Source organism: Dromiciops gliroides, chromosome 4 (assembly GCF_019393635.1).
Source record: "Dromiciops gliroides isolate mDroGli1 chromosome 4, mDroGli1.pri, whole genome shotgun sequence".
Taxonomy (NCBI): Eukaryota; Metazoa; Chordata; class Mammalia; order Microbiotheria; family Microbiotheriidae; genus Dromiciops; species Dromiciops gliroides.
Genome location: NC_057864.1, coordinates 333,621,183 through 333,634,642, shown reverse-complemented (window position 1 = coordinate 333,634,642; position 13,460 = coordinate 333,621,183). Strand labels below are relative to the sequence as shown.

Sequence of the window (13,460 nt, the reverse complement as noted above, 5' to 3'; positions counted from 1 at the left end):
TATGTATTAAGCATTCATTGTGTAAGAGATATTGTTAGATATTAAGAGGAGGCAAAGAAGCATAAAACAAGGCTTCTGTCTTCCATGAAATCACAATATAATAGGGATTGTGAGATACCGCAGGCATTTTAGAATGTATGCTCCTATAGGGCAGGGACAATTCTATTTTAATTTTTGTATTTCCTGCATCTAGCAAAGTTCCTCTCATTAAGTAGGTACTTAAATACTTTTTGTTGAATTGTACTGAAACAAGACAGTCTATGTTAAGTGACAAATAAGGGATAGAGATAATATGTTACAGTAATTCAGAAATAGCAGAAATGGGGCAGCTAGGTGGCGCAGTGGATAGAGCACCGGCCTTGGAGTCAGGAGTACCTGGGTTCAAATCCGGCCTCAGACACTTAACACTTACTAGCTGTGTGACCCTGGGCAAGTCACTTGACCCCAATTGCCTCACTAAAAATAAAAAAAAAACAAAAACAGAAATAGCAGAAATACTGTGAATAGTCATGGGCAAAGGAAGGCTTAATTGAAATGGTACTCAAATTAATCCTTGAATGATGGGTAGGATTTAGGTAAATATGAGGAAGAGTAAGGACATTTAGGAATAATCCTTATCTATTTTTCAATTATATAAAGTAGGGAATTATAAATTCAATAGTTATTATAGACATGCATTATGGAACAAATGCAGCATCCAAAGTCACCCTTAATTAAATTTTGTGCTGCCTTAAACAATCAATGCATACTATTCAAAGAACAAGTTTCCTAAGTTAATGTATTTGGAAAATACCAGAAGTAGGAATGTATACAATATGATTTAGGGGTAGTCGAGATACTAGGCTGCTAGAGTAGAGGTTCTTTATAAGAGAATAGTAAGAAATCAGTTTGGAAATGGAGATTGAAACCATATCATGTGATTTAGAGCTGGATGGGACCTTGGAAGGTTATGTAGTTCGACCTTCTCACTTTACAGTGGTCAAAGAGGTCAAGCAGCTTGCTGAAGAACACAGTATCAGAGCTGGGATTGTTGAAGACCTTGGATATTAAACTAATAAGTTTGTACTTATAAGTAATTCTTTTTTGGGGGGCAATGAGGGTTAAGTGACTTGCCCAGAGTCACACAGCTAGTAAGTGTCAAGTGTCTAAGGTCAGATTTGAAACCAGGTTCTTCTGAATCCAGGGCCAGTGCTTTATCCACTGTGCCACCTAGCTGCTCCCACTTATAAGTAATTCTTTAAAAGTCACCAAAAAAGTCACCAGTTTTTGATTAAGGAATTTGGATAATTCAAATCAAGTCAACAAACATTTATTAAGTGCCTAAGATGTACCAGGTACTGTGATAAATGCTGGAGTTGCAAAGAAAAGCACAACCAGGCTCTGCTCTCAAGGAATTCAGAGTTTAATAGGAGTCACAACGTTTCTGGGACTCAGTTTTCTCAACTGTAAAGTGAGAAGAATTGTACTAGAAGGTGTGTAAAGTCTCTTTTGGCACTCAAATTTATGAGCCTCTGAAAATGGCATTTTAGGTAGAGTAACATGACAGTGGTGTGCAGACAACTGGAGAAGGGGCTAGCGACGGGGAGAACAGTAAGAATGTTATTGGTATATTATAAGTAGTGAACTAATAGGTTAGGCTAAGTAGAGAATTGGGAAAGAAAAGGTAGAGAAAAATTCTAAAGGATTTACCAAGATAAATCAGTAGATATGTTTATTGACCATGGTGGTGGCATGTAGGATCAGACAGCTGGGAGACAAAATTAAGTTTCTAAACTTGAGTGACTAGAAAAATAATGACAACATAGTAGAAAATGGGAAGTCCAAACAGGGCCTTTGGGGGAAGATCATAAGCTCTGTTGGAACAATATATGTCCAAATGCAGGGACATGTCTAAATGTCAGTTGGAAATGTAGAACTCAGAAAAGAATTTAGAGAAAGATACAGAGTTGAGTCTTATCCATATAAAGATGTTATCTGAAACCATGAGAATAAAAAGGAGTTCTAAGGGATAACTATATGTAGAAAAGGGGCAAAGGTCAAGGACAGAGCTTTGACAGATACCCACACTTAGAAACTTATAGAAAGAGGATTCAGCAAAGAAGATTTTGTGGCAGGAGGATAAAAGGACCAGGATATTATATTATCAAAGCTAAGGGAAGAGGAAACTTGAAGAATGAACAAGGTGTTCATGAGTGCTGTTTGCGATAATATCCCTAATCTAAGAAATTAGGATTGAGGTGGGTGAGAATAAATTGAATCGCAAATATCCCGTGTACTTTTTTTGTTTATGATTATTGTTAAATCACTTAGTCTATGATATCCATCTCCATGAGGAGTGATCTAAGCAGGGACAATAATTCTATTAAGTGTCAGAGGCTGGGTATTAAGGTAAGGTCTTCTTGGCTCCAAAATCTAGTACTACATTTTATACTATATGATCTCTCTGGTGAAGCTTTGCCAAATCCTACAGATTAAACCGATCATTCCCTTCTCAATCTCTCATCACATTGCTGAACTTTTCCTATGAACTTATTAAGGTTTGCTTGTTTTATAACTATTTATAGATCTGTATTCTCTTATCCTCTTACCAAAGGAGGTCAACCCAATATGTTGAAGGTCTTAATCTATATCTCCCCAAATATTGAGGGTATCTGTTTAGCATCATACCTGTTTATCTGTTAACCCTTACTTTTTTTTTTTTTTAGTGAGGCAATTAGGGTTAAGTGACTTGCCCAGGGTCACACAGCTAGTAAGTGTTAAGTGTCTGAGGTCGGATTTGAACTCAGGTACTCCTGATTCCAGGGCAGGTGCTCTATCCACTGCACCACCTAGCTGCCCTAACCCTTACTTTTGACATATGCCATCTTTTCTTACTGTCATAAAATTCCTATTCTTGTTCCTTAAAGATCTTCAGTTTTATATAACAGTGTATTCACACCCATCATGCACAACTCCATTACTTTCTTTGTGACACTCATCTTTAGTTCTTAATTAATACATGTTGAATGGAATGGGAATAACTAAAACATAAAGTAAGAGTTTTCTGTGCATCTTTCTGGAAAGTGGGGAAACAGAATAAATGGAAGAAACTGGACCATTCTCTGTGGCTGGTTAGGAAGTGGGGAATAAAAAACACCTAAGAAAATGTAGTGGTAATAAGTAGGAAGTGGTGGATAAACAAATAGATGGTGCCACAAATCAAAATTTTGGAGTTGGCTGAACAAAGAAATGCCATCAAGAGGAGAAGAGTAAAAAAAAATGGTGGCAGTTTTGACCTCTCAGTACTGGGAATTGAAAAGACTGGTAATGCAGGCAAAAGTCTGAACACTAAAGGAACCAAGTCCATTAACATCACTTCTGACACAGAGCCAGATACTTAAGCCCATAAGAAAACTATTCCTCTGCCAACTTGGAATCCAACTACTGAGTGGGCCCCAAACAGGAGTTCAGCTGAGTTTTTGGAGACTCAGATCTTCAATTTCAATTTATCACTGCAACCACCTCTGGTGTTTAGAGAGAGGACACCCACACAAACCCTGTTTTTCTTCATCTCAGGAACCTAAAAACTGAGAAAGGTTATTGAATTTGTAAGTGAGAATGTCACTGATGATTTTCAATGGAGTGATTTCTTTTTTTTAAATTGAGGTTTTGTTGTTTTACATTACTGAAATTTCTCCCATAATTCCTCCCCAGAGAGTGGTCCCACATAATATTTTTCTAAAGAAAAATAAAGGAAAAAGAGAAAGGGAATAGAGAAAAAAGATCAGCAAAACTGTTCAATACATCAAAACAGTTAAAAAATATATGTAACACACAACTGCACTGGATTTGATTAGGTATGACTTCTCATATCTCTTCCTTTGAGGCACTATTTTCTTGGTAATTTTGCAGAATTCTTTTTATTTATTTTTATTTTTATCTTTTTGCAGGGCAGTGAGGGTTAAGTGACTTGCCCAGGGTCACACAGCTAGATAAGTGTCAGGTGTCTGAGGGTGGATTTGAACATAGGTCCTCCTGAATTCAAGGCCAGTGCTTTATCCACTGTGCCACCTAGCTGCCCCATGCAGCATTCTCTTTAAATTAGGTTGTGGTCATTCTTTACATTTATAATGCTGTAGTCATTGTGTATTTTTTCTTGAATGTGCTTCTTATATTTTTGCATCAGATTGTATTAATCTTTTCATTCTTTGTAATTTAATCACATTAATTATTTTTGAAGGCACAAAAATATTCCATTACATCCATGTACCACAGTTTATTAAAACATTCTCCAATAAATGGGCATTTACTTATTTTCCAGTTCTTTGGTATCACAAAAATTGTTGGTATAAATATTTTGGTGTATGTGGGTACTTTCTCCTAATCAATTACCTTTTTGGGTTATGAGCCTAGTAGTAAGATCTTTGGATCAAAGGACATGGAGATTTTAATCAATTTATTTGCATAATTCCAAATTGTTTTTCAGGATGGTTATACCAATCCTGCTTCATCAATAATGTAGTAGTGTGTCTATATTCTTACAGCCCTTCCAAAATTGACTATATTCATCTTTTAACATCTTTTGGGACAATTTTGAGAGTGTGAGATGAAACTTCAGGGTTGCTTTGATTTGCATTTCTCTTATTATTGGTGATTTGGAGCATTCTATTTTAATAGTTTTCAATTCTTCTCTTGAGAACTGTTGGTTCATATTTAAAGGAGCAAAAAAAGAAGAAAAAAGATAAGAAAAGGAAAACAATAAAACAAACAAAAAAACCAAATTAAGGAGCAATTTCAGTAGAATTTTTTTTTAAGTGAGGCAATTGAGGATAAGTGACTTGCCCAGGGTCACACAGCTAGTAAGTGTTAAGTGTCTGAAGACAGATTTGAACCCAGGTACTCCTGACTCCAGGGCCGGTGCTCTATCCACTGTGCCACCTAGCTGCCCCAATCAGTAGAATTTTGGTGGTAGAACACTTGAAGTTTAAGAGAAGTTAAGGATGGAAATGAAGTAAATAGTAGACTGCTGACATAAATCTAGATATTTAGGAATTAAGTAGAGAGAAATAAGTTTTTTGCTTGAAGGAATAGCAAGGAGAAAGTGAAACCTTGGTATTCTCCAAGATGGGAAGAGCATCAGTTTCCTTGACAGTAAAATTGAGGAAGGAAACAAACATTTATTAAGTGCCTGCTATGTGTCAGACACTGTGCTAAGTGCTATACAAATTATCTTATTACTACCCTTAAAAGGTAAGTGCTATTGTTATGCTTATTTTACATTTGAGGAAACCGAGGCATAGAAAAGTTAAGTGACTTCCTAAGGAACACAAAGGTAGTAAGTGTCTGAGGTCAAATTTGGGGAAGAGACAAGGAGGGAATGGGACAGGGAGAAACTGAAGAATTTATGGAGATTACCAGAAAATACCAGAAAATTACCAGAAGCAGAAAATATATTCTTGACCCCTGAAACTAAAGGAAGTCCAGAAAAAAGAAATGATGGTTTTAGAAAAGTTTTTGTCTCTAAGGATGATTTGTACAATGACTGCAACTGCCAGCCTGTTACATCATATTTTGAGACACTGGAAAGGGAAGGGAACAGAATAAGCATTTAAATAGCTATTGTGTGCCAGGCACTGTGCTAATCTCTTTACAAATATTACCTCATTTGATCCTGATGACAGCCCTGTGAGGTAGGTGCTTTTATTATCCCCATTTAACAGTTAAGGAAACTGAGGAAGATAGAAGTTGAGGTTTGTCTAGGATCACACAGCCAAGAAGCTTTGGGGGCTGGACTTGAACTTTGGTCATCTTGACTATAGGTCCAAAACTCTATCCAGTGAGCCACTAGCTGGACAATAAAGATATAATTCTAATCAACCAGATTCGTTGTTTCAAGCTGTGACTCACATAATGATTTAAAATTCCATTCTATTCTGTCTCTTGGATTCATTTGCAAGTCAGATTCAACAGATCAGCATAGGTGGATATTAAAACACCCTGCTCTGGGTGGTGCAGTAGATAAAGCGAAGGCCCTGGATTCAGGAGGACCTGAGTTCAAATTCAGTCTCAGACACTTGATACTTACTAGCTGTGTCACCCTGGACAAGTCACTTAACCCTCAATGCCCCAACAAAACAAAACAGCCTGCTTGGTATTTGAATGGAATGATTTTTCCCCTTTCTTCTCCTAGGGATCTTTGTTTTGAGATACATTCATTTCTTAAACGTGAGTCATAAGGAGCAATAATAAAACAGTTTTCTCCCAATGATGTTTTTAAGGGCTAATGATGAAAACCATTTGTGGTGGATTCAACAGTACCTTCTTAGACTATATATGACTGATTGCAAATGAGTCCATGCTTTAGTCAACAGAGCATGATGTTATGAGATACCTTTTTTTTTTTTTTTGCATGGGGTAATTGGGGTTAAGTGACTTGCCCAAGGTCACACAGCTAATAAGTGTCAAGTGTCTGAGGCCAGATTTGAATTCAGGTCCTCCTGAATCCAGGGCTGGTGCTTTATCCACTGAGCCACCTAGCTGCCTCAAGATACCTTTTTAAAAATTAATTTTAGCCTGTTGATTTTTGTGTACCTTTCCTCATCCAACAATCTGCCTCTCTGCAATGGGTGCCCAGGTGGTATAGTGGGATGATCTTTGGATTGAAGTTCTGAAGATCTGGGTTCTTGTCATAGGTTCAAAGAGCTAGAGCAGAAAGGGAATTCAGTGGCCATCTAGTCTAAGTCTCATTTTATAGATGAGGAAACTGGGCTAGGGAGGTTGAATGACTTGGCAAAGTTTGCACGGGTTGAGTCAAAAGCAAGATTTGAATCCAAGTCTTCTGACTCCAGAACCTACCTAACTCTATCTAATTACTCCCATTAGAGCCTTGGCCAAGTTACTTCATAACTTTGAGCCTCAGTTTTCTTGACAATAAAATAGAGGAAGGAAACAAACATTTATTTAGCACCTAATATGTGCCAGACACTGTGCTAAGTGCTATATAAATATTATCTTATTTCAACCCTTAAAAAGTAGGTGCTATTATTATCTCTATTTTGCAATTGAGTCAACTGAGACATAAAGAAGTTATATGACTTGCTAAGGGATACAAAGCTAGTAAGTGTCTGAGGCCAAATTTGAACTCAGATCTTCTTGACTCTAGTGATCTTGTGCCACCTAGGTGTCTCTCATGGAGATAGTAGCACCCCTGCTCCCTGCCTCCTAGCATTTTTGTGAGGCAAGAAAATTCCTTCATAAACTGCAAAGCTCTATATCAATGTGAGCTAAGGCTTTCTAGCTATTGTTCTAGTTTTGGTCCTTGGGCACTAGCAGAATCAATCTAATTCCTCTTTCACACTCACACAGTATATTTGAATAGTCCTTCAGATAACTGAATACAGATAATCATATTTTAGGGCAGTGAGATGGCACAGTGGTTAGAGTGTCAGGCCTGGAGTCAAGAAGTCTCCTCTTTGCAAGTTCAAATCCAGCCTAAGAAACATAGTAGGTGTGTGACCCTGGGAAAGACACTTAACCCTGTTTGCCTCAGGTTCCTCATCTACAAAATGAGCTGAAGAAGGAAATGGCAAACCACTTCAGGATCTTTGCCAAGAAAACTTAAAATGGTGTCACAAAGAGTCGGACATGACTGAAAACAATTAAACAACAGCAAAAATAATATCTTCCTCAGGGAATCATAATCTTGGAGCTGGGAGTTTCTACGCCTTATCTAGTCCAACCCTTGAATTTACAGATGAGCAAACTTAGATGGGGATGAAAAAGAAAGTAATATACTAGAGCTGGAGGTGAAGGAGCCCTCAGTCTATTAATGATAAGGAACCGTTTCTGATTTCTCTGAATTTTTATGGTTTCTGAAAAGATGAAAAGTGTGGTGCTAAAGAAGAATATTATCACCAAATAGCAAAGCAAATGATGGCTTGGTTGGGTGAATCTTGTCAAGTTCTTTATTGATTTTCATGCCTTTTTTATCTTCTGTTGTAAATCTATACTTATAGCATCATAGTTGTAGGGATGCAAGGAACGTCAGAAGAGATTTATTTTAACCTCTTCATTTTATGGATAAGAAAACTGAGGACTAAGGAGGGCAAGTGATTGCTCAAGGTCCCATAGGTAGCAATGGACAGAGTTGGGATTTGAGCCCAGATGTCATGATTCCAAATTCTCTGAGAAAGTTCTACACTGTATATTACACTAGAGGTATTGACACATAAGTCTTTAACTAAAGCTCACCTTTGTCAATGCAAGGTGAGATGACAATGGTTGTATTATGTCTATGTAAGATGCCTTGTTGCCTTTGAGTACATTATGAAACAAATGTCACCAATTCTTTAAGCAGCGCCTTTTATTTCTGGTGGTTTTTGTTTGCTTGCTTCATTGTTAGAAGGAATGTCAACATGGAGATTGTTTAGTTCCTCTAGTGACCTATTAACTCATTGGTGATTGAAGAATAGTCATGCACTTAGCTTAATAGCCATTAAATTTATGTCTGTGACTATTCTAAAAGCTATCATTCTTGGGATCCCTATTCCATGAAGTGTACTGGTTAGCAAATTGTCTTCAAAGCCAGGAAGACCTGGGTTCAAGTTCTGATTTTGACACATATTGGTTCTATAACCTTAGCCAATACACTCAAGCTATCAGGACCCTAGACAACTGTCTATAAGTTGCAGAAAAGATAAAGATCTGCACTGGTAGAGGGAACTTTCCTCATTAAGGAGTTCCCTAAACTAACAAAATAACAAATCTAGTCCCAATCCATAAGGCACCATTACTACAGAAGTGTCAAGGGGGTGTATAAGGCAGAGAACCATTTACAATTTTTTTATCTGTTTCATGGGTCTCCATTGATAAATGAATGACTACTACCTAACCTTCTGTTATTTTGAAAATCCACACTTAGACAAGCTTGTCCCAAGACAGCAGACATGTCCTAGATTGCATTCAAAGTCTATCCAGCTTGGTGGAACCTACCAGAATTTGTACTCAATTGGTACAGCCTTCAAGAACCAGGGGCACCTTAAAGCCATTGCGAGGTATTGGAATAGGACTCTGATGGAATGTTAACTGGTATCTATGAAATATTAAAAGAATTAGAGAAGTGTAATAGGCAGATTAGCTAAGAATATCTATAGACAGACATGAAAAAGAACTATGTAGGATGATAAGATGTTAGAAGCATACTGGAAGGAATTAATTTGGCCCATACAATACACATCTTCGAGATCACATAATTGTCAAAGTATTGGTGTATATTATTACTTACAATCAAATGGTCAATCAAACAACAAATACTTATTAAATGCCTATGGTCTGTCAGGCACTTTGGTAGGTGCTGTCAACAGTGAGGGAGCTGAAAAAAATGCACAGACACATTGCATGTTAGAGGTGGAAACTAGAGTCAATATGATTTAACTTGACTTTATGTTGTCCTGATCAGATATATAGTATTTTGTCCAGTTATGACTACTAAAAGAGAAATTGATAAGCTGTAACTTGTCTCAAGCAAGTAGCAGAATGTGAGTGGACTTGATTCCATGGTATATGCAGGATTTGGGGTGTTTAACTTGGAAAAGAGAATACTTGGTGAAAGACATAACTGTCTTTGGACATTTGACAGTCTCTAATGTGGAAGAGTGGTTATTCTTGTGATTTACAACAAAAAACTGTACCAGCATCACTGGGTAAAAATTATATATAGGTGATAACCAAGATATATGGGATAGGGGGTGGAGCCAAGATGGCAGAGGAAAGACATTAAACACACAGAGCTCCTGACACAATTACCCCCCAAACAGCAATAAAACAAACCCTGGAGTAGAAAACCCCACAAAAAGATGGGAGGATATTATTTTCCAGCCAAACACAGATAAGAGGGGGCTGTGCTGAGCTGCTAGCAGAGTCTAACACTGTGATCTTGCCAGCACAGACCCCAGGCACACTCTGCCAGAGGAATTTACCACCTAGCTTCCAAATCAGTTGCAGCACTTGGGTCTTCTGAAATTAAGCTTATGGTCAGGTGAGAGGACTGACCAGCTGGCCATGGGAGAAAATACAGGGGTGTCTTTGGGACCTAAGGAGGAATTTGGCTATCCCACCCCATCAGGGAACCAGTAAGAAATCCTGAGTGGCAGGAGGCCCAGATTGGGGAGGGGCACAGATTTGTTGAAACGAAGAACCACAGTATACAAAGTTCTGCTGGCTGGTTAATTAGAAAGTTCGCTTGAGGTTATCTTTGGACCAGAGAACAGGCCAGGCAAGAGAAAAACCTGCTCTCCCTCAAACCAAAACCGCGGGGACCCTCTGAAGCTTGGGACAGTATAGCTTGGAAGTGTTCCCCACTGTAAGAGGAGTTAAAAGTCAAGTAAAAGATGGCAAGATGAGCAAGCAAAGAAAGTTGAGAACAATAGAAAGTTTCTTTAAGTATGAAGAAGATAACAACCTCAGGGCCCCTATATCCAAAGCTTCCAAGAAAAAAATATGAATTGGTCTCAGGCCATGGAAGTGCTCAAAAGGGACTTTGAAGAGAAAGTAGGAGAGATGGAAGGAAGATTTAGAGAGATGGAGGAAAGAATGGAAAGAGAAGTGAGAGCAATGCAGGAGAGTCATGAGAAAAAAGTCAACAGCTTGAAAAGCCAAATGGAAAAGGAGAAACAAAAGGTCTCAGAAGAAAATAATTGCCTAAGAATTAGGATTGAACAAATGGAAGCTAGTGACTTTATGAGATAGGAGGTGGAGCCAAGATGGCAGAAGAACAGTAAAACAAATCCAAATGAATTTAAAAAATAGAGGGCAATATGAAATATCTCCTTAGAAAAACAGCTGACCTGGAAAAAAAGATCCAGGAGAGATAATTTGAAAATCATTGGGGCACCTGGGTTGTATCTGCTCTGCTCCTTGCCCCCCTCCCTTCCTGGTGCAGGAGATGGGAGTGGGTCTACCAAGCCTGCCCTCTGTTTTCTGTCCTCCCCCCTAAGCCTGAGGTAAGCTTCCCCCCACCTCACCTACATCCCCAGCCTGTTTTGTCCTACTTCCTGGGTTCACTTGGAGGCCCATCAGGAAGGATAAACAAGTGGGAGCAGGACGATGCTCTTAGCATCAGTGCTGGGGAGTGGCCCCCGTGGGGGCTGCCCACTCTGGCCACTCGTGTCCCCAGCTCTCCAATTCTGGTCTACTTCGGCCACTGACACCCATCACATGGAGCTAGCCAGAGAGCAATCCAAGACAGTCACCTCTTTCTACAACCAGTCAGCCATTGATGCTGCAGCTGAGAAGCCTTCTGTGTGTCTCACTCCAACCATGATGTTGTATTCAGGCTGTTCCCAGGATGGCAGCCATCTGCTGAAAAGTGCCCGTTACACCACCAGCTCCCCATGCATATAGCTCACCAAATCAAGCGCTTCCAGAATCTGCCTTTCATCACTAGCTGCAACCCTACCATCCTCCATGTGCATGAACTCTATATCTGAGCCTTCCAAAAGCTGAGTGAATTTGCCCCGATAAAGGACCAGGTATCTGAGCCCCAGTATTTCCAGTTGGTCCATCAGTTCCTGGATGATCACAAAGATGTGGTGACTCTCCTGGCTGAGGGACTTCAAGAGTGTCAGAAACATATCCAGGATGAGAATCTGGTCTGATACTTCTTGGACAAGACACTGATGTCACGGTTGGGGATCAGCATGTTGGCCGCCCATCACCTGGCTCTGCATGAGGACAAGCCCAACTTTATGGGGATCATCTATACTTGACTCTCCCCAAAGAAGATCATTGAAAAGTGGGTGGACTTTGCCAGAAAGCTGTGTGAACACAAGTATGGGAATGCCCCTCAAGTTTGAATAAATGGCCATGTGGCTGCCTGGTTCCCCTTCATCCCAATGCCCCTGGACTACATTCTCCCTGAGCTGCTGAAGAATGCCATGAGGGCCACAATGGAAAGCCATTTAGACACTCCATACAATGTCCTGGATATCGTCATCACCATTGCCAACAATGATATTGACCTCCTAATCAGAATTTCAGATCAGGGTGGGGGCATCACTCACCACCACTTGGACAAAGTGATGGACTATCATTTCATCATGGCCGAGGCCAGCACTCAGGACCCCCGAATCAGTCCACTTTTTGGTCACCTGTATACAAACAGCAACGACCAGTCAGGACTTATGCACGTGTTTGGTTTTGGTCTGCCTACATCCCGAGCCTATGCAGAATACCTAGGTGGCTCCCTTCAGCTCCAGTCTCTGCAGGGGATCGGCATAGATGTCTACCTACAACTTTGGCACATTGATGTCAAGGAAGAGAGCTTCTGGATCTGACCCAGCTAGCCTGGCCTTGCCTGGGCCCTCCTCCTGGGACTTGCTATATGTATATGCCATAAAGAGAATTCTAAGATGGAGCAGGTAATGTAGAGTGCAATTGGAATAAAGATGAGGGGAAAATAATCTAGTTTGAAGCTTATAGTCATGTTGAATGAGTTAATTGAAAAGCCCCCCTGCCTATTTCCCTCCTCTCACCATACTACTGCCCTTCCCCTGACTTCTTTGCAGGTCTTGCAGCTTGGTCTTGAGTACTGGGAGCCAGGAGCTCCCCTCAGGACCTTTGCTAATGGCTCTGTGTGGGGTTTCTGAACCATTTTTCTCTTGCTGTTGTTCTGTTGCACCTTGGACTCTGGGCAGTCAGGAATTAGACTCCCAGCTCCCTGAGCTCACTAGACCAGGGTTGGTAACTCTGAATTTCCACCCTCCAATTACTTCAGTTCTTCCTTTCATACCCTTCCTCCTTTTTCCTATCTTCTCAGCCTCTGGCTTTTTAGCCCAGAGCTGGAGATGATGGGGTGGGGGTGGAGACATTTGGGGGGACCCAGTGGCCTCCTTCATCATACATGTTGCTGGGGAAGTAGGTTTGGGTAGGAGGAATGCACTGGGGGAGGGGGAAGGGGAGACGTGGACTGAAAGAAAGTGGGAGGGGAAGGAGATAAGTGGTGGGGGGGGGTGGAGAAGAGGGGACAGAAGGAAGGAGATATTGGGGGAGGGAGAAGCAAAAAGCAAAACACTTTTGAGGAAGGTGAAGATGTTCTGCCTAACTGCACCTGCATGACTTATATTGAATTGCTTGATTTCATAGGGAGGGTTGAAGAGGGAAGGAGGAAGAAAATTTAGAACACAGAATTAGCTCAAAGACCTTAATCTCATCACAGTGGGTTCAAGGAGGGAATAACATACACACCCAATTGGGAGGAGTAATCTATTTAACCCTACAGGTAAATCGGAGTTTAAGAAGATAAGGAGGGAAGGGTGAAAGAAAGGAGAGCAGAGCAGGGGAGGGACAGTCAGAAGCACAACACTTTTGAGGAGGAATAGGGTAAAAGAACATAGAAAATAGAGTAAATATCATGGGAAGTGAATAGGATGGAGGGAAATAGTTATGCTGATTGATTATAATGGCAAAATGTATGGTACCTTCTT

General features: G+C 40.1%; 1 pseudogene; it reads left to right on the top strand.

Moving 5' to 3' along the window:
- Window positions 1-11,082: 11,082 nt before the first annotated feature.
- LOC122726413 lies at window positions 11,083-12,311 on the top strand (annotated as a pseudogene).
- Window positions 12,312-13,460: the final 1,149 nt, after the last annotated feature.